At 37.5% G+C, this 24,748-nt stretch overlaps 2 long non-coding RNA genes across 2 annotated transcripts in view; one reads left to right on the top strand and one right to left on the bottom strand.

Moving 5' to 3' along the window:
• LOC140146057 (uncharacterized) overlaps window positions 1-24,748 on the top strand; it is a 273,862-nt gene that overhangs the window by 139,987 nt on the left and 109,127 nt on the right. The window lies entirely within an intron of this gene.
• Window positions 11,261-15,109, bottom strand: LOC140146044 (uncharacterized). The gene is made up of 3 exons (XR_011858180.1): window positions 14,832-15,109; window positions 13,169-13,238; window positions 11,261-12,162 (listed from the first exon to the last, which is right to left on the bottom strand). It is a non-coding gene; the product is annotated as an uncharacterized lncRNA (long non-coding RNA).

The raw sequence follows: 24,748 nt of genomic DNA on the forward strand, positions 1-24,748 counted from the left end.
ATCCCAGTGCAAGTGTAAAAAAATTAAAAACTGTTTATAAATTGCTTAAAAGTGAAGGATAAGTCATTCAAATTGTCATTTGGTATTTTTGAAATGAAAAATTTGGCAAAAAAACCCCGAAAAAAATGGTAGTATTGACAAGTTCAAGCCCCATTCAAATACATGTAGCTAATTTATATACTGACAGTATATAAATTACAAATAACATGTAAATGCTTTACCACGGTACTTGTGTTTTTACTTACTTTGAAAATTGTATTTATTTGTGTTTTTTAATTTGTATCTAATATTTGTATATACAGGGTGTCCCAGAAAAAAATACCGAGTAATCAAAAAATTCAAAATGTAGCGCATAGCCTATTTTGTTGTGCATCACATACCTAAATTTTATTTGATTCGATTGACTGGTTCCGGAGAAATGAACGATTACATAATGCGCGCATCAACACAGTTCATTCCAAGTTTGATCAACAGGCTCTTTTTTCATACTCGCTCACCGCTTCCTAAAGCTTGTGTATCTCATTAAATTTAGTCTACATTACCTATTTAAATCCGACGGTTTTATGTCATTCATGATTTCACTGAAGATAAATAACATCCGAGAAAACTTTGATTTCTTCGATTGGAAGCTCTCCAACTTTAATTCTTTAGGTTGTGCAAATATACTTTACAAAGAACATTTGATCCACGCAACATTAATGTTGAAGTTTTAACAGATTTTAGGGAACAAACGAAAAGATCGATGACGTCCTATAAACGTAACTAGTTTCGTTTCTCAGCCGACCCCTCCCTCCCTGCCAGAAACGTAATAATGAAATGTTGAAATTTTGGATATAATAATGACACATTCTTCAGACCGATGTTTTTGTACAAACGTAATCGAGTATTTTTACCCCTACCCCTAAACGAAACTAGTACCCCTAAACGAAACTAGTTTCGTTTATAGGACGTCATCGATCTTTTGATTTGTTCCCTTAACTTTGCATTACAATTTCTTTGAAATATTCCGAAAACATTAATATGTGTGTGAAATTTTTAAGCCAGCTGGAATTCTTTATGTAGTAATTCTTTATGCAACATTTATATCAACATTAACAAAAAAAGATATTTACAAATACCGAGCATCATCTTACATGCAAGCTTTCATTTTCAATATCGTCCAGGTTTTCAAATTTGAACAAAACCTAATTAAACGAAAACTATTTCATAGAACAAATTACAGTTTTTAAACCACTAGTGCTCATTGTGTTGAATGATCTTTCTTGCAAACTTGGCATGAACTGATTTAACACATGCATTATGTAATCGCTCATTTCTTCGCAATTAGTCAACCGATTCCAGTAAAATTGGCATATAAGATGCAGAATAAGATGGACTATACTCTGATGTTTAGATTTTTGGATTCTGATGTCTATTTTGCGACTTACGTTCAAATTCATTTGCCCGGTAATTTTTTTATGGGACACCCTGTACTATATAAATTGCATGGTGATAATGATTGATTTTTAAGGTTTTGTAATGTGTAGCCAGAGAAGATGAGAAGAAACATCTTCTCTGGTGTAGCAGACCAGCTATTTTGGCAGATTGGGCTACCCTGGATAATATGATTGAAATAAATAAATAAATAAAATAAATAATGTTCAATATTTCACAATTGTGGTCCAGGAAGCAGGGATCGGCCTTCAAACTAATGTTTACAATTATTTTTATATATTGAGTATGGTGCTGTTATGGATGTTTGAATCTGATTGAATGCTTGTTATTTATGTTCAATTATACTGACTAAAAGTATTGTCGCTGTACATGTAATGTTCAATAGGAAATAAAGTTTATTAAAATTTAAAATTTACTCTTTCCTTTTGTTTTATTGTTTCTTGGTATTATGGATGTTGACATTTGTAATATCAAGATAGATTAATCCAATATGTTACTAATCACATTATTTAACTGGAAAAGGTTAAGTATTAATTTATAACGATTTAAAAGTGAATCCATGGGATTTGATAATTAATTTTTAATCACTCTTTTTTTTAAAGTTTTTAAAATCTTTGTAAAGAATAACTTTAAAACCACTTCCTTTATTTTTCCCTAACAAGTACAGTCCTTCAAAGATTTTAAAATTAAATCCTGTGGATTTATTAACTTTCATCATCATGTATTATAATAATAATATCTGGTCAACAAAAATGTTTTTGCAGTATGTGTAATCTGTTAGCAGTGGCTTAGCCGTGAGTGACAATGGGTTTAGCTTTGTCCTTCCCTGTGGAACGTTTTGACCCCACTTGTGTGATTCTGGCCGCCCTGGTATTTTGGATTTTTAGGGCGCGCCTTTTGACAATTTTTATGAAATATTTGCTGCCCCGCACAGCAAGTCACATTGCCCACCCCTCCCCCTTTACTATTGTGCCACTTTATTTTTCACTTTGGCATTATCAATTAATATTTGCTCAGATGGTACGACAGTTTTTCCAATATGAAGCCCCAAATTCTAACGATGCGTTCCTTACCATGCCTTTGAAGATTCATGCCATAATAAAATGTTTGTAAAGGTTATAAACATGTTTTTGCTTTGGTCAAATTATTTTAACAACATTTAAATAACATTTTTGTCAAACTAATAGAATAAAAGTAATTTTCCTACCGGGGTGAAACTCCTTGTTAGACCTGGGTTAATATTCATATTGTGAGTCCTTTTCATATCTTGAAATGTCAAGAAGATATGACCCCGAGTGGGGTCAAATGAAAAAAGATAAAAAAATACAGAATATAATAAAAATAATTCCACCACCGGGGGTGCTACTCCTTATAAGACTGGTAAATATTCCTATTTAGGGTCTCTATCTCGAAATGCCAAAAGGTGTGACCCCGAGTGACAGTGGTATACTACAATATAGTACCGAAGCCACATGGTGCGGTGAATAGTTTATATATACCATAGCCCGACATGTAAATGTTTTCTGTAAAACATTTCACTCGCGTTGCTGAGCATGCTTTTGTTTTTCTTTTTATAAATTAAATATTTTTGAAATTCGAAAACAAGAGACTATGAAAACACATATGGGTCTACTGCCCTGAGGTATATAGGTGTACGTGTAGCGGGACGTGTAGGCGTGGCATGTAGGAGAGATGCATAGTGGGGTTGAAAGGGTGGCTTCCCATGCACCTGAATGATGTATTTTCTAGCCTATTTCTTTGTATTTTTACAAAATTTGTTGTTCCCAAAACAAAATAGTGTCCCATGGGTGGGGGACAGGTCATTAAACTTTACATGGGGTCAGATTTCAAACTTCATCAAATTGTGGTTCACTGGGCCAAATTATGCCGGGGGTACGACAGTCGGGCGACGGGTAGCGTTGGGGCCACACCAGGATTTCTTTGGGGGGGGGCAAAGTGAATTTCAGGGGGGGCAAAATCGACAAATTTTGTCCAAAATTGCCGCAAAAAGGCCTGGAAATCTACGTAATTTTGGGGTTTTGCCTCAAAAGTGGGGAGGGAGAAAAATATTGGGGGGATGCCTCCTTGCCCCCCCCCTAGCGCCGTCACTGGTTGGAGCCTCCCTCTGTGGAACATCTTGCTCATGTGGGATGCTGGCAGTGGCACTGAATTTCCCCACCCCACCCGCTAAGTCATCTTGCCCCCCCTCCTCCGACCTAGGATGCTGGCCGTTGATATTTAATTTGGGGCCTTTTTTATCGCCCATTTGACAATTTTCGTCAAATTTTGAAAGTTTCTACCCGGGCCCCCTATATAGAACCCCTTGCTACACAACAGCGGCTGATAAATATCAGCCGCCGTTGGTTAGTATCATGGACCCCCGAAGTTCGTACATCATTTATTTGTAGGAAGGAGACATTATACTATTGGAAGAGCTTGGACAACTATTTGTAGGCCTAAAACAGGGGAAAATGGACATATAAGGGGCTATCATTTTTTCGGAAAGGGGGTCCCAATATACGGGTGGGGAAGGGGTGGGGTCATAAATTTCAGGGCTTCTACCAAACGCAGCTTACAGCTTTAAAAGTAAAACCCCGACCTACCTAGGCCTCAGTACCCTAATTTTTTATGTTACGCCAATCAAACATACTTTTTAATTAGGCTGTTTAGAGGTGTATCGGTGGTGGGGGTCATAAAATATTTGTTGCCGAAATAAGGGGATCACAATTTTATTGACGACTTTTTGTAAATTTGGGACCCCCCTTCCGAAGAAAATGATAGCCCCTTATAATGCCATTTCCCCCTACTTTAGGCCTATAAATAGTTGTCCAAGCTCTTCCAATAGTATAATGTACTAGTTTCAGGTAGTTAATTAACGTAAACGTTATATCAGAGTAAAGTTATCAACACAATGAGTATTAAGGGACCCATCTTCGCTGATTAGGCCTACTTAAGGGATCTAAAATGAGCGTTTATTGCGTTTCGACAGTATTTTTTGTGGGACATGAGAGCACCTCAGACCTATCGAATGGCATTCTGAATACGAAGCATGTCTTTCTGATATCAAATAATTTTCATTTTTGAAAATCACAATATAATACAAATTTTATGACAAATTATAAAAATTTGATATTTTTCAATTTTTGATATATAACAGTCCTCGAAGTAAATTATATAAATCTAATGATATATTCTTAAAGTGTATGTAGCAGGGAAAAAGCCGACGGTCAATTGAAAATTTTGACCTTTCATATTGAAAATGTGGATTTTTTTCCCAAAAAGACCTTTTTTTTTTTTTTTTTTTGGGGAAAAAAATCCATATCTTCAATACGAAAGGTTAAAATTTTCAATTGATCGTCGGCTTTTCATCCCACCTACATACACTTTAAGTATAAATCATCAGATTTATAAAGTTTACTTCAAGTACTGTTAAATATCAAAAATATCAATTTACAATGATTTGCCACAAAATGTGTATTAAATTGCGAATTTCAAAAAATCAAAATTATTTGATATCAGAATGACATTCTTCGTATTCAGAATGCAATTCGATATTTCTGATGTGCTCCAATGTCCCAAAATAAATACTGTCCAAACGTCCATACCCCACCCCTTAAAAAACCAAAATAAGTGAGCTTCAATAAATTGATTTTGGTCGACTAAGCGTACCGTATGAGCTAAAATTCCCCCTCCCATTGTCTCTAGCACTTTTTTATTAGTTTTTCTGATGTATAATGGTAGTAACAAAGAAGTCAAAATTTTCATAAAACAAGAAACAACAATAAAAAACAAATTATCTTTTTACAGTGTTATCAATGCAGTAACGACAGCCAAGTTGAATTGCGTTTAATATAGAGGGCGCTATTTTTCTTGGTAACTTTTACCCCCCTAAAAAGCTGTTTAAACCGCCTGTTCGTCGGGTTTGAAGGTTCAAATGTTCCTCAGAGATCATTTTATAATTTTCTAAATCAATTTGGAATCGATAACCAATCAAATCAAGAAATTTGTCAAATGAGCCAAAATTGCTTAAAAAACTGGTTCTTATCGATTTTTATACAAAACACTACAGCTAAAATATGTCTTGATAGATTTTTACACAATCTTCATAGTTTGGTTCTAGATAGATGTGATAATCCGTGGAAGTTACATTACATGGGTGCAGATGTGAATTGTTACGTAATAAAGCTGTAATATGTCCAAAAACAGTTCGCGCATTAGCCAAATGCCCAAAACAGCGTTCAAAATTTAAATTTAAGCACAATGGAAATATAATTGTATGTACAAAAGGTTGCAGGGTTATCGTCCAATATGCCTAACACCCAAATTCGACGATTGCTGAGGTTTAAATAGCTTTAAAGTGAGATATGGAGCCAAACAAAAAAGCCGTTCTGTGGTGTCATTTTAGCCAGTTTAAGTGGTCTTACGGTATATAGAGTTCCTACTCAGATTTTGTAGTAATTTGGTATATACCTATTTTATCAATTAAGGTTAAGTTAAATTTAGGGTTTAGTGTCCTGAAATGTGAATGGTTACATAGACCATACGCGTGGTCAGCATACCTGGGTATTTTAAAACGTCGAAGTTCAAAGACAAGGTGGGTTGACTTGATTATAACATTTCCATGGCGCGCGTCGCATCTTATAATAGTCACATAGAGTGAACCAAATTAGCATGATCAGGCAGCGGCGTTAATATCTGTCTTGGACAGTGTGGGTAGGGGTGGGGTCATTATCTATAGGTATATTAGTGTCTTATTAAAAAAATAGCTCAGTTTGCCAAAAGTTGTGGGAAAAGGGAATGTCCCCCATGAGTGATGTCCATTCGTGGGTTGTGGGTACACCGTGCACTTCCCGTGGAGAGGGGAGGAAATGAGCCCCCGGCTCGTTGAAGGTGGCACGGGGATGTGTCATGGTTTGGGGGTTCAGCAAGTTTGGTTTGTATTACTATATCGATAGGTGGGTTTTCAGTGGAGACCAGGGGGGCCCCACTTTTGTTGGTCATTTGGGGGAAAATCAGTCATTTCCCCCACTTTCAATGTGCTGCGCACGCCACTGGGGACATTCCAATGATGGAAGTGACGGGCAGTCATTCGCCGGGCTCACGGCAGTGTCACTTTTTGAGAGCTAGGGGGAGGGAGGCAGTGGCGTGCGCAAAGGGGGGCAGGGGGGGGGGCATTGTTGGTCATTCGGGGGAAATCAGTCATTCCGCTCGTTTACACTCCTAATCAGACTCCATTCAGGGGAACTGAACAACCTGCCCCCCCCCCCACACTTTCAATGTGCTGCGCACGCCACTGGGGAGGAAAAGGAACTTTTATCATTTGACAATTGATTGGAAAGGCTAAAGAGCACAAAAATGCCAAAAAATCTAAAATATCAGGGCGAGTAGTGTCCCACGGGTAGGCCTATGGGTACTTCAGGCGGAGGCGGGGGGGGGGCTCTACGCCACTGGGCTACAGGTAGCTTTCTCCCGGCGACCCCGACCCCAACTGCTAAAAAAACTGCAACTGAAATAAAGAGTCTTCCCGACTAAAATTGTAAATCGTTAAATTTACTCCTATTTTTTCAGCACAGGGGTATTTTCTTTTTTTGAGTGGGATGGGGGTGCAGCCCATTTTTTCAGTCTCAATTTCGTAATAATTTTTGCCGAATTTTATTGCATTATGACATCGCGGTGGGTGAGAGACCTGTACCACTTGTGTGTGTGTGGGTGGAGCTGCACTTTTACTTGCTATCATTTTGTGTAGTCCATGATATCAATAAACATGAGGGGTCGCGCTCATACAGCAATGCACATTTAGGCCTACCACATTTTTAGCCCTATACGACTGGGGTGCATCATTTTGAACCATTCCTACTAGCATTGGCGTAGTGGCATCGCGTCATATGGGCACCGATTTGAAAGACCCAAAGCTTGTGCCCCCCCCCCCTTAGTCCGATACCTCCCCCATCATGATCGGTGACCCCACGATGACGCACGTATAATGCCTCTGCCCACTTGACCCCGACTGCAGACAGGAAAGGACGCCCCACCCCCCTGCGTACGCCACTGCTATTATAGGTATATACCCTGTTTTGGCGAACTTACCCAATAACCCATTATTTTCTACGTTCTACCCGACTGTGACCCCAATTTTTTACCCGCATGACCCTTTTTTCAAAAGTTTACCCACTGACCCCTGTTTTTTCAAACTTTTCTACACTTTTGTTTTAGGTGGACTACAAAAACATTAAATTTGGCTGATGTGTAAACATTTGTACAAAAATGCAAAAAAAAAAAAAAAAATTAAAGGGGTATAGGTGTAAAGGACAACATACATGAAATATTGACTTCCCAAAGGGGCTGCGCAATAATGAGCTGGGGGAATTTCCAAATGGTGCGCAAAAGAATACCCCCCCCCAACCCCCCAGCATGCCAAAAATCACTTGCTCCCTCTTGCACCAAAAATCATGTGCACCCCCCTTGCAAATGCCAAATTTTTGGGATCCCAATTTGCAAACCTCTAAATGGCCCAGATAAATACATTTAGGATATTTAAGTGTTTCTGTACTGTTTTCATAACCTGTTTAGAGCATTTAATTACCACCCCATGAATGTGTGATAAAACAAAAATCTTCACGGCTTGCAAAAATTTCAGCTGGCCAAAAAAGTGTGTGCCCGCTCCAATTTTACCCTCCCCAAGGCTCGTGATGATTATTGCACAGTCCCAAACTTTGTTTTACAGCAGGGGCGTAGCCAGCTTTCTTGGTCAGGGGGAGCAAAATAAAATTTTTGGGGCACAGACGAAAAAAATTGCAGTTGCATCATACAATACATAGAGACTGTATGTCTTCGAGCTTCCCGAAAAGGGCCTTACTGGGATGATGTGCGTAAAAAATGGTATTTTACACTATTTTCGCCCATTATCCGGGTAAAAAGGGCTTTATTGTTACAATGTGCGCGCGTAGCGCGGAAAAAATTTGTATTTTACACTATTTTGGCCCTGAATTTGCTAGAAAAGGCCCTTTTTCTTTTCCTTTGCCCTCCTGATTTTCTCTTTCATTTTTTTGTCAGAGGGGCACTTTTTCTTTCATTTTTTTGTCAGGGGGGCACCTTTGATTCATTTGTTCAAAAATCTCGAGTTTTTGAAAAAATCACAAAAATTCACTTTTTTACCCCAATTTTTTTGTGACAACTTAGAAAACAATCCGTTCGGAGTAAAAACAATTCAGTTAGCTTTTCATAAAGAGACATGAACTTAGGGAAGGTTTTTTTTTTTTTTTGAAATTCGTCTCTTTTTTCGAAATATTGAAAAAAACATGTAAAAAAAGCAATTTTGTCACTCTATTAAGCTAAAAATTGCACAGAATGGTGTATATTTTTGTTTAAAACAAATATTTTGAAAAAATGAGAAAACCTTCCCTAGGTTTTGATGTACACTAAACGATAGTGCAAAAAGTTTACCTTTTGCTTGCATATTTTTCGAGTTATCTTGTCACAAAAATCGTGCAATATTGTCAAAAGTGAACTCTGAGAAATCGACGTTTTAGTAAAAAATGTCAAAATTATGCACAAAACGTCCTTATATTTTAAAACGGTAAGACTTTCACGCTTGTAAAAGCTGTATCTGGTGCATGGTCTAAATATGCATCTTTTTGCACCAATAAATCTATAATGTCTGCTTTCAGTGCGCCAAAATTCAAAATAATTAAAAAATCTAAGTGGCATTTTGACTTCAAATTTTTGTTTTGTTTACACCACATTTGCTGGCGTGAACAACAAACCGAATGCGCCTAGACTGCGTTGGACATACGCGCAGAGTTGCGCCGCGTCACGCTAAGCGAATCGCGCGCGTAATCACAATATTTCGCATTCGCGCATTTCTGACTCATTATTTCCCGCCAATTTACTAAGCTGTCTTGAGCCATGTGACTTTTTGTTGAAAAGAGTGAAACAAATCAAGCAAAAATACGAGTAAATAATTAGCAAGTTGTATTTTATCAGTTTCAAGTGAAAGAATACATCTTAGTGTTGATAAATATCAAGAAATCTCAAATTCGGGCGTGAACAAATGTGTCTTCCATTACTCTGGCCTTAAGCATAAAACACTGATTTGTATTAATTTGTGAGCAATTGATAGATTTTCACATCTGATATTTTCAGTCACCGTACTCCCTCAGTTTGTTAGCTTCCCAATTGGACTACTTTTGCCTTGCGGTTAAGATTCTTAACACGGGACTCTATGGAGAGTTAGGCCAATTTCTGGCCTAACTAAAATTGGCCATGATGTAATGCATCTTTAAATGGATCTGGCTTGTGATTGGTCGCCCAGATCTTGCTATGGTTTAAATCCTGCGGGCATGTGACATTACCATAAACTAAATCGTACACAGCAATCTATGGAATTTGTGGCACGTTTGATCTGGCGCAAAAGTTAAACTCTCAGAGGTGTGTATGGACGTACATTTAGCGTGTCTTACTACCATGTTTGGTACATGCGATTAAATTGGATTGATAAACAAGTATGATTGACAGTGTGTTTTAGAGAGCAAAGTCCCGGGGTAAAGTTCTGCTTAAAAGTCAAAGTACATAGTCCGGTTTTCGCGATCAATAAACTGGTAGATTCCAAAATCAGAATTGTTCAATATGAAGTGAGCAATCATAATTATCCCAGCAAACACAACACGTTTTCGACATCATTCGCAAAAGGTTATAAAAGGTTGTCAGAAAACGTTTAAATGTCGGGTTATATAAAGGGTACATTAATGGTATAAAAGTTTAAAACGTTTTCATAACATTAAATAACATTTGTTGGTAATTTACTGCACAACAAACACAAATGTTTTACAGAAAACATTTAAATGTCGGGTTATATAAAGGGTATAAAAATGTTTTAATAACATTCCAAAAACATTTTTGGAAAACTTAGTATAAATCATTCTAAACAAAATGTTATTTTGGGGTTGAAAAAATATTTTGCATTACAATAACATTTTTAAAATGTTTTCACGACATTTATATAACCCGACATTTAAATGTTATTAAAACATTTTGTAAAAAACATTTTAAGAACATTTCTGTGTTTGCTGGGTGCAAATATTTCAACATTATGTTATTTAAGTGTTGACAAACTATTTGGCCAAAAATGTATGCAAAAATAGTTTACAATGAAATTTCGAATACATTTTTAAAATATTGTTGTAGTATGTTTTCATACAAAACGTTATGACCTTAAGGGCTGGGGTATGAACGTTTGGACAGTATTTATTGTGGGACATTAGAGCACATCAGACATATCGAATTGCATTCTGAATACGAAGAATGTCATTCTGATATCAAATAATTTTGATTTTTGAAATTCGCAATTTAATACACATTTTATGGCAAATCATTAAAAATTGATATTTTTGATATTTAACAGTACTTGAAGTAAACTTTATAAATCTGATGATTTATACTTAAAGTGTATGTAGGTGGGATGAAAAGCCGACGATCAATTGAAAATTTTGACCTTTCGTATTGAAGATATGGATTTTTTCCCAAAACACCAAAAAAAAAAAATTAGGTCTTTTTGGGAAAAAATCCATATCTTCAATATGAAAGGTCAAAATTTTCAATTGACCGTCGGCTTTTTTCTCCCTGCTACATACACTTTAAGTATATATCATCAGATTAATATAATTTACTTCGAGTACTGTTATATATCAAAAATTTGAAAAATATCACATTTTTATAATTTGTCATAAAATTTGTATTATATTGTGATTTTCAAAAAATGAAAATTATTTGATATCAGAAAGACATGCTTTGTATTCAGAATGCAATTCGATAGGTCTGAGGTGCTCTCATGTCCCACAAAAATACTGTCGAAACGCAATAAACGCTCATTTTAGATCCCTTAATATAACCCGACATTTTTATGTTATTAAAACGTTTTTATCTAAACCAAAACCCAAAATATAACTTATTTAAAACGTTTTAAAAACGTTTTTGTGTTTGCTGGGATGCAAGATATGTTGCATTCAATATAACTTTTATTGTCACTGATCATCTAATTATATAAACACTTTATGACCATTTTACTATTGAACACTTAAATTCTAATAAACATCAGTATAATTTTGAGTTCAACGGAATGTGTTCCTCATGATTAATATAACATATTTTTTATCAAAATTCGACTATGTCTAGTGCTGAGGAAATATTTTGACATTTCAAAAATGTTGTTGTAGTGTTTTCATACAAAACGTTTTAAATATAAAACGTTTTTATAACATTTAATGTTAAGAAGTTTTTACCAAAACCCAACAGATCTGTGAAAGAAGATACATTGTAGAATCTAATCTATTTGTGCAATGTCTGCAGAGTTTGCAAGTTTCACAAGTGAAGGGGATGCACTATGTTGATGCCTGTTAATCCTATCTTTAGTGAGTGTGTGAACATGCCTAACGTCCAAATAACTTGATCGATAACAGGAAAATACATAGTGACATCATACACATTGTGTCACCACTTCACCCCTTAAAATTTTGTGGCTGTGAAGCGATTCATAGAATTGGGATGGTAGATGTTTATTGCCATCAGTCATTACTTTCCCAAGTCTCCATCACTGTTTTTATTATCTGTACAAGTTCTTGTTCAAGATGCGAAGAAAACTGCAGGTGAGCTTGTTGGCAGTGAGATTTGGACTGCATACATGTACGAAGTCCACAAGTCCTTTGTATCCCAAAGTAATGTATTATGTGTGCACTGTAGGAAAAACAACACAACATTACATAGAAAAGTTAGTTTCAAAATTTTCAAAAGTGCATTTCTTTTGGGATTGAAGTGCAGGTTTTCACATAATTTCTAAACAATTTTGAGATTGTTATGCAAGATATGTTTTAAACCTGGTGTTGTTGCAAGAAAGTTGTATCTGCACTTTCATTTTACACAAGAAGCATTTTTGTGTTTTACCAAGAAAATTACAATGGATGAAATTACAGACATTTGATTCAGTATTTGTTCTGACCATTAAGTTCTGAGTGCAGAATAAAGATAATATGATACAATATAAAATATGCCCATTAACACCTGTTTCTGAGTCCATTAATGACTATACTTCACCAAATATGAGTTCCTTGCACTAACCCGACAATAAAAGTGTGCGAAAAGATTTTTAAAATTCAAATAACTAAAATGAAAAACACATACATACACCCCTATGTGATCCCCCATATGGGGATACTGTTTAGGACTATGCATAGGGAAACAGTCGAACATTAATTAACTGGGGGCATTGCACAAATTATTCACAATTTTGATCATTTAGCCTATCAAACAGGGACACATTTTTGATCACCAAAGAGGACATGGGGATGGTCTTCAGTTCCCAAAATGAAGATAATTAAGTTTGAGTAGTCAAGTTAGCTCAAACGATAAGGCGTTCAACTATGGTGCGAGAGGTTGTGGGTTCGAACCCTGGTGGTGGTTTAGTATGCTCTTGTGGAAAAAGTGAGTTAGTTTTGAATTCCCCTGGACAAGGAACTTACTGCTAATTGTCTCACTGTAACTGGTCCAAAAGTCAGGGAGCTGATCCTGGTTGTGAAGGTCATTTGTGGTATGTCAAGGCTGTGCGTTCTTGAAGTTGCAAATTCCCCGAGTTATTTTATTTAACCTGTAAAGTGTACTGAGTGTTGTGGATCAACGTCTAGGCATTGTGCCAGTACGTGTTTGCAAAATTAATGATAATTTTAAGTACTTTTTCACCACTTACCTAAAGCTGTGTTGTGCCATGCAAAACCTCTTACATAATGCCAAACCAAACAGAAGTCATGAACAAATCCCTGGAAGAAAAACAAATTGCACATGTAAACAGAACAATCCTTTAGTTGAAAGAATACTTTCTTCATACCTTATTTTAGTAAACTAGGTTGCTTTTCTTCCCCATAAAATCTAACTAAACTCGACTTGACCCAGAATACTTTTAAAATGTATTCTTCTTCCCCGGTCTTCTTCATGGCATGACTTTTTCTTGCGACTTACCCAACCCGGCCCAAAACGAGTCCATAGTTGCAGTATGCATTTGTTAGAGACTGCCATTACTTGATCAGTGCACAGGTCACTGGTAAAAACCCTATCCATCGCCAGTTATCAGTGCTCTTACTCGAGAACTCTAGCTTGGAATTTACATTAAAAAAAAAAATTGCAACACAAAATCATCTTAAATATTCTGTTGATCTTTAAATCTGGATTAGTTATTTTGATGTGTCAACTGTATCTTTTAGAGCAAAGGTTGCCTATTTCGGACAGTGTCATTTTTGATCATTTCCAGAGTACCGTAGTAAATAACGTAATGTTTCAACAGTAGGGTTTCAACACAAATTAGGCATACTGGCAAATATTTTGCTGGACAATACTTCGATGCGGATGGTCGAATAAATACTATCTCTGCGCATTGTGACATTGCTCTAAATGGATTGATTCAAAAAAGTTTATGGTACCCGACGTTCTACGGCTTTTTATAAAAACATCGCGGGAAAAGACCAAAATCGAAAAGAAATGGGGTTTTAAATTGAACATTAGAATTTGAAAAGTATAAATCACGTTAGGTCTAAGGCTGTGCTAACACTTTTCTTTGATGACTTTGACCACAATTTTTTATTTTTTCAAATATCTTAAAAATTCAAGAATCTAAGCTATTGAACAGACAGTAGTACAGATCCCTGTACATGTATGGATGGGTGAAGGTTGTCAATATTATTTATGCTATATTACTATTGCAAACTTAAATCCCGGAGTTACATGCACTGAACGTTCTACAACTTGCGAATAAGTCCTCAAGTGTTCGAAACTATACTGACTAGTCACATCACAACCAGTTCCAATAATTGAAACTCCCGGCTCCGACCGGGAGTTCCAACAGGTGCTGTGTATGTGCTTGTATGTGTTTAATGTGCATTCACATACACACTTAGCCGTCGGTACGAAGAAATAGTTGCTCCAAAAATGATTGCAAATTACACATTTGTAATCATTTTTCACCACAAAATATGATATGAAAACACAGGTGAGCAATGTATGAATATATGGAGAGGTGAAACAGGTTGTTAATTATTGTCAATATTAATATTTTGCGACATTTATAATGAAAATAATTAACACTGAAGACACCCAATGGCACCTTCTACAACTTGAGAACAAGTCCTCAAACGTTCGAAATTTGTAGTTACTACAACTGCATCACAACTCATGAACTGTGTAGGCCTACGTAAAATGTGTGTTGAATTCTGAACCCTTTCCTTTATAATTTAGAATACCATAATTTATACCCGGAATTTATACCCAACTCCACACAAAACTCCACTCACAGGCTCAGCACTGACTCATGCCATCCTCACAACCAATCGATGTATGTATTATATACCCAAAACTCTTACCTGGGATGTCACGGGAGAAGAAAATGAAGGAAAATAAGAACCAAATTTGCTCCACACACTGACACAGCTTCACCGCTGCTCGATCGACCTTGTGTTTGTTTTGGTTTGGAGAACCAGCACTTCCGGGTATGTTTTACTGATATATGAAAAAATGTATCACGCCGAGTGAAAAATATAGTCCATATATTTTAAGCAGTAAACCTGTAAAATTACCAATTTTAAGTAATTATTTGCCAACCCCGACCAGGAAAGAAGAAAGAAGGGAAGAAAGAGAAAAGAGAGAAAGAAAGAAGAAAAAGAAAAAAAGAAGAGGAAAAAGAAAGAATTTTTTTTTTCTTTTCATACTTTTCGAGTTGATACTTGCGTTGCGTCGACACATTCGTCGGAACATACGCACACACCCAGAGGATCGTACCGTTTTACAATCGTATAACATTCATTGGCGCTAGTAGTAGTAAATTTCAATTTTCTTTGCTTTACCTCACTTGTTCTGCTCAAAATTAAAAGGGGACATATCGGACAGTAAAAGCTTACATTTTATGGAAATTATGTTTAACTATTTGCTTAAACAGCACAAAACAGATAAAGCAGACAAATTTACTATACATAGGCCTATACATGTATGGTATCTGTATGCCAGGGACTGTTTAAGAATATAACATTAGATTTATGATATTTACTTCGAGGACTGTTATATATCAAAAATGTGAAAAATATCAAATTTTAATAATTTGTCATAAAATTTGTATTATATCGTGAATTTCAAACAATGAAATTTATTTGATATCAGAAAGACATTCTTCGTATTCAGAATGCAATTCGATATGTCTGATGTGTTCTCATGTCCCACAAAAAATACTATCGAAACGCTCAAAACAGATCCCTTAATTTGGTTAATTTTCTTTTCTTGTTTTCTTTATTTTTTTCTTTATTTTTCTTTGATTTATATTGCCAGGGTAAGGAGAGGCTGGAACTAAAGGCCCATTCAGTGATTTTTTTTATTTTTTTTCATCCCGACGATCGTAAAAATCATCAAAATTCAGATTTTGGATACTAGACTGCGGAACTCAGTCTTCAATGATAGTCAGTAATTTTTATATTTTGGACATTATTATGACTATCATTTGAGGACTGAGTTCTTATAATCCGAGGAGCAGTTTCAGACAATTGCTTGGGATTATTGGGGCAGAGGTTATCTTTTGAATTCTTTCATGACCACTGAAGCATAGTCAAACCTGTCAAGGACACTCGGCGTGAATTGAAAGACCATGTCACTCGCCACAAAAGAATGTCAAAGGTCATAAAACACCACTTTTGTGTCTTCTGCTATCTAAAGGCCTATGGCTGATTTTGTACCTTTCGTCATTGCCATAGATGTGCTAACATAGCTTGCTAGTGCAGTGGTTCAGCCGAAAGCCGCGCCGTGTGTCTAAGACAAAAATAATGCATTTACGTGAGTCTGTAATTTATATACCGGTACTGACAGTATATAAATTAGCTACATGTATTTGAATGGGGCTTCAACTTCGTCAATACTGTCGTTTTCCTGTTTTGTTTTTTTGCCATTTGTTTTTCATTAAAAAAATTTATAAACGTAACAATTTGATTTTTTTTTTCACTTTCGCTGGGATCACTGAATGGGACTTTATAGCGCGGATTATTCAAAACTTGTTTTTACCTACTGCTATATAGTATTAATCCGATTATTACATAACTTTGCCAGCGTATTCAAGACATAGGTTATGTAGGGATAAACTGTACATGGGTATAGAGGCCCTGCATGCTTTTATCGATTGGCTCCAAACAAAGGATTTGAACCGGTGTCCTTCACCGTAATCACGGCGCAGTAGCCTACAGTCCATTCAATCAAATGTTGTCAGTGTGCGAGACGAACGATGTATTGTCAATACAGTCAAGCAAACAGGTATTATATTTTGAAAAGGCCGCTATAGTATATTCACAGGGGTGTCTTGAATGGCCAATCATATGGGACATAATCAAATTGCAGTGACTGCTTCCTTTGTTACCACATGTCAGTCATCTTGTGATTATTGGACCATGTAAACCTGCAAAAAACGAGCCAAAGTGCAGGCCCTATGAACAAAAGATATTGGCACTAAGCAAATCACATATAAACAACACACCACTATGAAAACAAACACCACGTGGCTCACTCATGCCAGGACATTGAACCCTATGTACTAAGCCATCTTGATTGACAATTTGTACTACATACTGATCAGAGATGATGACATTATTATGTGATGTGACAGCCATGTACACAGGCTGTATGTCAACATTAAAACTATTGATGTGTTTCCCATCACCTGTGTGTTTACTTATGTATCACACCACTCCACGCCATACATAAATTCTCCCAGTCACATTTCCCCAATATGAAATTTAAAAAAAGTTAAATTTTAATATTACTTCTATTAAAGTTTGGCAGAGGCGGGGTTCGAACTCACGGCGGACCACGCCGCTTTGGATATGCTCTATGAGCCTAGCGCCTTAGACCAGTCGGCCACTTGTCTTGATGGAATCCATTTGAAACTTATTAGATATAATCGCAACTTCAATATAGGCCTACCACGTGACAAGCAAAAGCAGAAAACGTACCATATTTTGGAATTTTATTTGCCTAAAAACATTAATGTGTATTAATATCGCTCAATTGTTGTTAATCCGACAATAATAAATGATAAATGCGCGTCTATATGGACAATACATTATATCGATTTTGACATGTGCTCGCACGGTGTCAGTACATTAGCATGGTCAGTTAAATACTATAGAGGAACCTACCATTTTTCTTGTATACACGTTCGATGTTTTTATCAATTACATACAAAATCCATTTTAGACCCCAAATGTTTCTTCGGGAAATAAAAGATTAGAATACCATAAAAACGATACAGTAATCTTTTGCCGGGTCTAATGTTATTTATACATAGCATTTTTAACGTTTTTTCTATCCTTATTCTTGCTCAATTAAAAAATATTTTGGCGTATATAAAATTGAAATAAAATTCTCTGCCTCATAAACGACCTCAAATATGCCACAATCGGGTATCACGAATAGTTATATATGATGTGCAGTTAATATTCATATTTTCTTTTATACAGAGGATGCTTCAGTTTTGACAGGAAAAATATTTTCTTGAAAACCCTCTCACTCGGTTATTTCAAAACAGTAACCACGCTTCCCTAGAATGTGCAATAATTTAGCATTAAAATTTTTCTTATTCTAACAGCAAGCGTTTCTAGAATGAATTTTGGCGAAATGTGGTGTACTTATGTATTTACTATAGTAATCACCTACCAACAGATTACAATCTGTGTCCACACATATTCCATATAGCTCTGCTTTATCATTACCTACATTGTGACCTGGTTTAACAGAGAGCCAACTACCACAATACTTACCATCATCAGCATTATAATACCTGACATAAGCTGACCCTTCTGTAACATAATATTTACCTGAGGTGTAAACAACACCCCAGGGACTATTTAGTTGTTGTGTTGTATCAAGATTAAACCTGTGCTTCCCTTGTGTATTGTAAACAAACACACATTCTGCCCTGTAGTCTGCAATTGCTATATCTCCATTGCTCTCATGGATAGCTATGCCTCTTGGGTCCCTCAATTTGCCTTCACCAATCACCATTTGTTTCTCCCATTCACCTATATCTGAAATGTAACAAGTAAAATATACAATGAGATAAAATAATTGCAGGAAATATAATTTATTAAATACTAATGATAACATAATGAATAACAATAATAACAATGTTAATTAATAAATAATTAATTAAAAAATAATAAATCTGGCAGTATGGCTACCCCCACTAGCATCCCCTCTAATTATAATCAGTTTGCTGTTACTCTTTGCCATAGTCCAGCATCCACCTAGTAAGATGGTAGCATCTTGAGTAAAACAGAAGATATTGGCTCTATCCAAAAAATTGCAGGAAATATAATTTATTAAATACTAATGATAACATGATGAATAACAATAATAACAATAAATAAATAATTAATTTAAAAACAATAAATTCTATCACGAGAATCCCTGATCGGAAAATAGTCAAGTTTGGATTCATTTCGATGCAATTTTGATTCTTATTCCAGATATGTCATCGGAATTTTAAAAATCCAAAATTTTTACGCCGCGAAATTTCACTTGATGAATCCTATTGATTGGCCTATACTGTAAATCTATGGAGTACACCTGTATGTGATATTTTATTTGGAGAATGGCTTTAACCAAAACTGGGCTTGATTGAACTTTTTCAGACTGATATCAAATATGTCATCAAAATTTGAAATATATTAATTTTGTATGACGCGAAAATTAACTTTGTCAATAGGCCCTAGGCCTATGTATTGAGATAGTGCAATGCAACGTACATGCTTGTGTATAGCCAGAGTAATGGCGGGAGTAATGGAGGGAACATGGACCTTTTTGAGCATCATTATGAGCATGAAAAATCTGAGTGGCATTTTGAGCTATTTTGACTGCAAGTCTTTGTTTTGTTTACACACGTTTTGCTGGCGTTAACAACATACCGAACGTGAATCGCCTGCGTAATCACAATATTTCTCATTCTCGAACTTCCTGACTCATTATTTCCCTCCAATTTACTAAGCTGTCTTCAGCCATGTGACTTTTTATTGGAGTTGAGAGAGTGCAATAATGATTTTTAAATCAAGCAAAAATGGGGGGAAATATCAACAGTTGTATGTATTTTATCAATTTCAAATTAAAGAATACAATAAGTGTTCGTAAGTAGTGTCCCCCTTATTCTGTCCTACTCCTTTGATGTGTGTAGCAGACACAATGAACCAACCGGGGGGGGGGGGGGGCACTCAACTAAAATTTTGGGCAAAATAAGGGCTTGATGAACTGACATTTTGGCCAAATAATAAGATCACTTCGGTTAGGAGTCTACAAAACATAGTTTTGCCGCAGTTGCATAGCGTCAGAGGGGCACGGGGAGGGGGGAAAGAGCCCCCAAATCGAAAATTGGCAATAAATGGCTCATGTCCCCCAACCACGCCTGGTGCCCACCCAGTAATGGTCGGTGCCCCCAATAGGATGACTCACGCTACGCCATTTTTTGGACTAGACTCCATTCACTCCATTCATTTCTGATGCTGACGTTGGCAGCGCCAGGAATTTTTTCGAGGGGGGGGGGTGATTTTTTTTGGGAGGTGGACATTTTCATAATTATGGGTGTTTACTGGGGGAAAGAGTTCTGATGGGGGGGCCTTTGGCCCATGCCAACACACCCTGGCGCCCCCACTTGTGCTGATTAAGATAATTCTTGCATTAACATCTGAAAATCAATATGGCAAGTAACTGACCGGATGTAGGTACAAGTTAGGGACAGCTTCAAAACTTGACTGTCGGTTGCCCGCCGGTTCCATCTGGTGGGAGCTGGTTTCTATTTCTCTAAACAATTTAAAGCGGTTCAACTGCCATCAACCACCTGTCAATCGGCGGTCAAGTTTTGAAGCCGCCCTTATAAGTATCTTGATCAGGGATCGGAATAAGAAGCATATCTGTGACAGGTTGTCATCCTATATCTCTATCCAAAAGAAAGACAGACACACCCTCAACAATCGGAAGCCCCAAGGACTGCGAATAACCGACATAATGAATCCATTCGTTAATCTTTTGGAACTGATATCACTGCACTGGTATTGCTATAATGGACCCAACTTTTCAAGGTGACTGGAAAACTGCCCTCTAATGACTCCGGTCCTGTACTGTTTCGGGCATCAACAAGTCTCAGCTCGATGGCAGTATATAGAGTCACATGTACTCCAGAACAGCAGTAAGGTCCCCTAGACTCAGATTGCTTGTAGTTGTACATGGTATAGTCAGACCTCATAATTACTTGTGCTATTGGGCATTGGCAGAGGCTCTATACTAGAGCTATCCTACTACAGCCGGTGTGCTGTCTGATCCTGTCAGGAGCCGAGCACACCTAGTCACTATTATCTGTTCCGGTAATGGTCCAGTAGCCCTCTCCTTGAGGTAAGCTTCCCCACTGGAAGCAGTGTGGTGAGATCTGGAGTAATACATCAAGCTGATGGTGGGTACTATGTGTGACCCCCAAGCAGTGGACTCTGCATGGATCAATCACCTGGGTACCTCAAGGTAACCCTGCAACACCAGTATCCCTCCTCCTCCCTGTTGACACAGCTGTATGTGCGAACTCTGGCTAAGGGTACCGAGGCACCAGTGCGGTACTGGTTGGGTCCCAGTGCCGCTGATCCAATGTGCACTGCATAGGCCCCCTAAGGGGTTCCTTGCTGTTTACCAGGATACTCTGGCTGGCAAGCATTGCTGAGTATCCCTGCACTCATGAGGTATAATTGCATAGTACTGCGTACTAGTACTCGAGTTATATCCGGCCCTTGTGGACCAGGATCACCCCCTTGCCAGCCGGCATGAGCAACTGCTGAAGGTGCTGCAAAACCACTAGGTGGAATAATCTGCCACGGCCTTACGCCATGAATGAAACCACCCTGTAGTGGGTACCATGGTACATAACTTGCAGACAACTGACCCTGCATGGGTCTGCGCGGGAACCTAGCCGTGCACTGCTATACCCGAGAGATACTGTGTAGGTCCTTGCATAGGAATCTAGATGTGTATTCGGGTACCACACGGTAGGCCCAGCTGGTCCCTGTCTCAGGGAAGCTAGTTATGTACCACTAGCTGCTATCATCTGGTTGTGGAAATCCTAGCTGACCATTTCACCCAGCTCCCCGTCCATAAGGGCTGAATGGGCTGCATTGATCTGCAAGGTCTAACCCTGCTAGATTAATAGGTGATTGACTACATGCAGTATGATTGGGAAATGGATTTATCGACCAAGCCGATTGTTCCGTCACAACCGATTGACTACCCTAGTACCCATAGTTACACTGCCCAAACTAGCACAGGGAGAGGTGCTCCTACTCTCTCTGTCAGCCTGGGAATACCTGCCCAGCTGACCGAGAAAATAGAGGTAAATAGGGCACGCATGGTGGAAACCACTGATGCAAGCCCATGACCCACGTTGGTAGTAATCACCGAGTGCACTGAGGGAGTTACAGACACTCCCGGGGTCGGGGCCCCACCCGGGGGGGCACTCAAATATTTTTTGGTAGGGGTGTGCCACCGCCAGTTTCGTACTTGAGGTCTGAGGAACTGATCGGCCGGCCAATAGGGAACTGATCAGCCAAAAAGGGGGTCTAGGGAACTGATCGACCAGTCAAAAAGAGGGGTCTTGGGAACTGATCATCCGCCAATCGGGAATTGACCAATTTTGCCACAGTCGAAAGAATCGGGTGCGATCCGTGTCAAAAACTATGCATCAAATTTAATAGGCCCTATATCACAATTTTGGGAGACTATTTTAATCCAAGCATGGAAGTACTCTCTGGATCAAGATCATTTACATGAATATAGGCTAAGGAAAATTTATGAATTATGAGAATATCAACCCCATATCAACCTTCATTAGGGGCCTACACTGGGGTTGAATGACCAGACAGACCACAATGTAAACCCCAAAATAATGGTTTTCCTTCTCGATCATTGCCGTAAAGAAAAACATTTTAAGCCTACCCATTACATGTGTGCTGAACTGGCTGAAGTATTCAGAATTCGGCAGTCTTTCCACAAGATTTGTAGACCTCTCTTCACTATTTATACAGTTCCTGGCCCAAGAAAATATACATATTTGAGGTATAGTCATAACATTTTCCCCTAATTTTATTCCCAATGGTGTTCTCATTTCAAATGGTCGTGGTCGTCAGCCAAAAAGTCAACACTGAGCTGGTCGGACGATCCACCCTTGGTGATGTTTATAAACATACAAATTGCACTAATTAGTGTTGCCAAATATGGAGCCCAATATCGTCACCGCGGCACATACCCGTATAGCCTGGACATGTGAGTGCCCTCCCCGGGGGGCCCCACTGCAGCAACAACCACAACTCTGAATGGTACCAGTGTGAAAAAACTCATCACATGAGACCAAAGGTGGATAAGGGGTGATGATCAGCAGTGAGGGCGCCAAGTAGGCGATCGCACCAAGGGATCGGTGATTTTTGTTATTATTCATTTACATGGGGATAAATGACTATTGGTTTTTTCTACATCTTGGGGATCGATGCAAGAATTATCTTAATTAACATTGAAAACGTTAAGATCATCCGGTGTACATAGTCTAAATACACACACATTAGATAAACACAAGTATAAAATCGTGTAAAATTTCACATTTTTGTGCACAACAAACCATCACCTGCCACTTCATATAGTATATGAAACTGAAAATTTATTCCTGTAAATTTGGAGCAAACTAATGCTTATGGCAAATGTTTTTCTTTGCCTAAAAAAGTCCAGGCATATACCATTGTTATCCAATGTTTTTTTTTGTTCCAGCCAAATTTCATTTTAATCCAACAATCTTATTTAACCAAGAGCAACCTTTTGATGACATTGAATTGTTTTTGGCACATTATTAACAATGATCAAGTATCAAGAAAATCCAACCATATTTACTTCTCTGATTTCAGATGACTTCCATTTAAATTTAAATGTAAATTTGAAAAGAAGTGACAGATCATGGATGGTACACACAGTCATGATTATGTAATTTTACCCCAAATTGTGACACAGTCAAGCAAAATGAGCATAATCTATTTGTTTGTTATCTATAATTCTTGGCTATTTGTACAAAAACAAGATGTAAAATTAAACTTGCTGCTTAAAGTACAAAGTACAAAAGAAATGGAACAGTTTCAACGTATCTCAAATTGAATTGACAAATGACATACTTTATTTGTGTCATAATCGTGTAAAATGAAACAATGAGTATGAAAATTTATCAAAATCACACAGAGTTTTGTTTAAATAAGAGAAACCCCACTTGAAATAAGAATGCCTGCAACTTACCAGCAGCAGTGAGTTTTCTTTTAGGTGAATCTACAAAAACAAAGAAACAAACAAAAATTTATATTGGTTGATTGACAATACTCAATTCTCAGACAATATATTAAAGGAATCATGCATGCAGGGATATAGCCAGGGGGAGCTGGGGGAATTCCCCCCAATAAAATAAGGACGGCAAAGAGTAAAGTATCCTTAAAATGACTAAAATCGGACACAAAATTGACAAATGGGACAAAAATTTGGCTTTGTCTCCTCACACTGAAATCATGGCTACGCTACTGGAATCAAGACATCCAAGCTCCAGATTTCTCATTACTAATCTGAGCGTAGCGAGCACCAAATTTTGCATATTTGAAGATTCTGTACTGAAGCCTTTGTAAGCATGTGTTATGTAAAAAGGTAATCGGTAAAATATGTGCCAAAAATTGCTTCCCCCCTTTCGACCTGCCAAAATTGCTTGTCCCCCATTTTGAAACGCCAAAAATTGCTTTTCCCCCTTTTCGCTATCTATTCTTTCCCCCTAATTTTACCCTCAAAAGGGCTCATACTTAGGCCTGGGTGCTTAATCTCACCGATTAACTCTGCGGCTTGCCCGCAACCCAAGCCGCAGACCCACGCCGATGCGCCTATGCTAAGAAATAAAATACTGTTGCGATATGCACTAACAAAATGTATATGTCTGCCCGATGAAAAGCCATGTTCAGTCACCCGTTCATCGGCTTGATCGGCCCAACTCCTACATTTCTCGCAACCGGCTTATAACACTTGACAACAATACCCTTACAAATTAGTGTCCTTGAGTGCATTGATTATTTGCCGGATTATATCAACTGATCCGCAAATTGCTCACGGTGAGTAAACTCAAGTAAGTACTACAATAAACATTAATATAAAGGTTTTGAGTAATGAATGGCAAACCGCAGAGCAAGAAGATGGCAATATGTTGCAAACTCGATAC

The sequence above is a fragment of the Amphiura filiformis genome, chromosome 2 (genome assembly GCF_039555335.1).
Source record: "Amphiura filiformis chromosome 2, Afil_fr2py, whole genome shotgun sequence".
NCBI classification, from domain to species: Eukaryota; Metazoa; Echinodermata; class Ophiuroidea; order Amphilepidida; family Amphiuridae; genus Amphiura; species Amphiura filiformis.